Source organism: Paroedura picta, chromosome 3 (genome assembly GCF_049243985.1).
Source record: "Paroedura picta isolate Pp20150507F chromosome 3, Ppicta_v3.0, whole genome shotgun sequence".
Classification (NCBI taxonomy): domain Eukaryota; kingdom Metazoa; phylum Chordata; class Lepidosauria; order Squamata; family Gekkonidae; genus Paroedura; species Paroedura picta.
Window position 1 is genome coordinate 21725473 of NC_135371.1, and position 4545 is coordinate 21730017.

The window sequence follows — 4545 nt, forward strand, 5'->3', positions numbered from 1 at the left end:
AATGCCAATAAAGGTACTCTGAATCAGAATCTTTAAAAAAATGTCTTTGGTGAAACAGTTAACTAATACAGCTATTTAAACACAGTATAATGTTATCCAGGGAATTCTGACCCCTGGTCATTCTTGAATTTTTGGGAGAATAGATATGGAAATGAGCTTGTTTTATGGTGTATTATCTGCCTGTAATAGTCTGTACACAAGCTTTCTTAAAAGCATCACTCCATGTATTTTGTCTGTGTATTAAAACTGTGGAGAATACATACTTCTAGGATGGTTGTAAATTTTAAGTTTCCTTTTTGGGGCATATATCTAGATACTTGTCCTATATGGGTAAGAAATATGTTTGTAAATCATAATACAGATTTTTAAAATCAATTTTAGTACTTTAGTATTACTATATAGTAACTCTGTTGGGTTGCTCATCATGTTAGTTCTGTAGTTTAGTTTAGTCCACTGAAGAAGCAAGAACTTGGTGAAATGAAATTCAGGTCTTTGTATGGACATCTGAAATACGAAATCAACAGCAATTTTGTAAAATTTACATGCATTTTTTCTAAGTAATTGAATAGAATATCTTTGTAAAAACATTTTTGATAACTGATTTTGAGTTTATTATACAGGGCTCTTTTGTCCAATGATTTCTGTTCTGATGTGTTATCTCCACACATTGTGCAACCCTCTTGTTGGTTGGTTGTTGTCACCACCTGGATGTTAGCAACCGTACAAAGCTCCCTGGGTCAGACACATTTATGAAGGACTTTTTGAAATGACCGAAAGGACAATGCAGGCCCTACCCATGCATTCTGAAAAACAACCATACAATTCAAATGATGGGAACAAAGGAAGAACCACTGTGGTGTTGCATTGATTCAAACATCATATGAGCCACCCAGGAATGCTCAGGTTCAAATCCCACTGCAGACATGACATTGGTTGGGATGCTTCGGTCATGTGCTCCTTCTTAGCTAGTGAGGATACAATACGAGAGAGGAGAATAAGGTATGTTACCTTGAGGTCTTTGGAAAAAGGGTAGAAAATGTCAAGGGATGACATATCGAACCCATATGTTGAAACTGAAGAACAGTTTTGCAGTACTTGTCTACATAAGTTTGAGGGATGGTAAGTTATAATACAGACTTTTCCTGAGATAAGTGGTATTGAAAATGAAAGACAAGTGTCTGGATTTGTGGAGAAGACCGCTCTTTCCAAAATACTCCCGCTAATATTAGACATTTGCAAAAACAGATTTTCACCGAGAAAATAAGGCCCAGCATATCTTCACCAGACTTTGTAGCTACTGCCCTAAACTTGCCATGATTAGGAGAAGGAAGGAATCCTTGCACAAATAAAGAAATTGGTCAAGATTTACAGATTTCCAGTAGCCATCAGTGCCTTAAAACAATGCTTGTTCTGGCTGGAAGCTCCCAAACATGATTAGGTGTTTTCCAAACTGCAGCTGCTTTCAAGATTTTCAGTGGAATCACGCTATTGGTGTAATCATTCCCCATCTACCATGTCACACCTGAGAGTCGTACCGGGTTTACATGTCTCACCCCAACCCAAGATGGTTAGGAAGCCCGATCCTGTCAGACCTTAGATGCTAAGCAAGGCTAGCATTTGGAAGGCTTTTGTATACAGATGTGTAAAATGGTTCTATTGTTTACAGAACACCCCTTAAATTTTTTGGGATTCTACCTAGTTTGGCTAACTCTGGGTTGGGATATAACTGGAGACTTTGGGCGTGAAACCAGGAGTGGGCGGGGAAGGACCTTAATGCAGTATAATGCTTAGAGTCCACCCTCTAGGGCAGTCATTTTCTCCCAAGGAAACGGATCGCTTTAGTCTGAAGATGAGCTATGATTCCAGGAGATTCCTCAAGTCCCACTTGGAGGCTGGCATCCCTGTTTCTACCCCAGTTCTTTGGTTTCCATCCAGTTGGCCTGGCCCCTAAGGATTCATTTCTTGTATGAGACGAAATTCTCAGAATAGTGAAAAGAAAAAGCCGTCAAGTGTTATTAGATGGCAAATCATTCCAGTCCTCCAGATGATCTAGCTTCCTACAGAAGTCAAATGGAAGATGATTCTGACTTTTGATTGGTATAGCAGCTTGCTGGCAGACACTTCATTATCTCCAACAACTGGGGCAAAAGAAGAAGAACTGGTCTTAATTGGAGCTACTAAACTAGACAAGTAAAATAATCAGGGATAATAAGTTGCAGATGTAGAACAATCAAGTTCAGGCCCTGGAGAGTTTCTTAATCCTAAAGCTGCCCCCGGATCATCTCTCTCCTCCCCTTTCTCTCAACCCCATCAAGAATAGATTTTCAAAAGCTATTTAGGCAATAATATCATGTGTGGCTTGAATGTCTCAGATCAGCATTAATTCTAGTCTCGTCTATTGTTCAGCAAATGAAAACATTGTGGTTCCTTGAGAATGTTCCATGTGCTTGACAAAGCTTGATTAAAACCCTCCATTTTTTAATTTCCCCAAAGCTTTCAGTCTTAAAAACTGCTCATGTAGTCTGAGCCAGTAAGGTATCACAAACAGGGGTGAGGGAAATCCTATTTCAGTGCTGCATCTAGGGTTGCCATCTTCCAGGTGGCACCAGGAAATCTCCCACCATTGCAATTGATCTCCAGATCAGTTCCCTGGGGAAAATGGCTTATTTGGAGGGTCGAGTCTCAGGCAGTATATCTAGCTGAGGTCCCTCCCCAAACCCTGGCCTCTCCAAGCTCTACAACCCAAATCTCCAGGTATTTCCCAACTCAGAGCTGGCAAGGCTAATTTCATTGCTGTGTTGAGAGAAAGCATGGAATGCAGGCCTTAAGTGGCCATTGCCAGAATGCAGAATGCAATTTTACTGTATCTTTAAATGCATGGTAGGTAGGAGAAGGGATGACGTGGATGCTTTTAAAGTCATAATCTCATTTACAAATGCTAAGTTGTTCTGTATAATTGTGATTCTAGTTGATTTAATATGTTCAAGGATACTCCATTTATAATGGAAAAAAACAAAACACACCATGTGGAGCTATCACTGACTGGCATACAAGATTTTCACCAAGGCCAGGAATAAATGAATGTCTAGGGTAGAGTCTGCACTTACTTTGTTTATTCCATTGTCAATCCTGTTGAATTCAATCGCTTTGAACTCAGATCTTCCTCTTCCCCCCCCCCAATTGAAACAGGAAAGTCTTCTGCATGTGGGTTAGGGTAGTTCAGAAGGGGGGGGGGAGCCAAGCCTCTTTCTTTTCTTGAAGGGTGGGGGGAGAGGAGCCAAGCAGGGAGCCTCTTTCTTTTCTTGGAGGGGAGGGGAGGGGGAGAAGATCGAAAAAGGCAGAGAAGGGAGAAAAAATCCAGGACCGACAGAAGTTGAGAGAAATTAGGGCCTTCTCCTTTAAGGCAAATTCGTCACATGACCACCTGTGGCCAATCAAGGGTCCTCTACCACGGAGGCGAGCCCCGATTCAAAAGAATGCAATTTTATAATATATTCAGGATTAAAAGCACTCTAAGATGTTGCACAATAAAGGTAGGGCCACTCCGGATCAATCCTACTTGCTGCAGAAGGAAATTTTAAATCACCCCAAATCCAAGCGGAAATCGCATTCTGTGTAGAGGGCAGGGACTGAATCGATCTGGGGTTGGAATAAAAGATCCGTGCAGTTTACACCTAGCTTCTCTACCGGCAGAAAACTGGTCCTTGTACTAAAGGGACTGATCATTCCTTATGCAGTCGCTTGTTTAGAGGTTAATGCATTGCTTTAAAACAGTTAAAGAGATTCTTGGTTTCCCATGTTCCTGTTTTAGGTAATGTCCTCCACCACTTCAAGTGGGAGCAACTTTGTAACAAAGATACATAAAGCAGTGTTTACTCTTCAAATCTGAAGATATGAAAACGAACATGTCATCATTCCTGCACCTAAATAGTAAACTGGTGGTCCTTTGCGGATGACAAAACTGCGCAATGGGGCCATGTTCTGACAAGACAAGGAATCTTTATATATAGGGGAGAAAGATACGGCTTCAGAAAATTAACTAAATAACATGTTTCACGTTGCATAGAACGATGCTTTCTATTAGGTGCCAGGCCAAAAAGCTTTTGTTCATCCCAGCTTTTAATTAAGGGATTGATTTTTTACAAACACCATTTTAGCCTGGAAACTGTTGTTTTAAGCTGTCTGTTTTTATGATCTATGTTTTTATGCTGGGCTGGGACTTTTTAAACACTGGATTTTAATTCCTATCTTTTAATGTTTTCTTTTTTATTATTTTTGTTTTATAAGCCACCTTAAGGCAGGTCCCCAGAGAGGTGGCATTAAAAAGTTCTTAATACAATTGTGTACTGGATTAAGTTCAAGGTTTTGGTACTTACCTCTAAGGTCATTTGTGGTCTGGGCCCTGCATATTAGAGGGACTGCGTTTCTCCTTATATTCCCCATAGGGCACTCTCCTCTGCAGGTTTGAATCTGCTGGTGATCTTTGGTCCCCATGAAGCATGCCTGGCCTCAACCAGGGTCAGGGGCTTTTCAGTCCCGACCTTG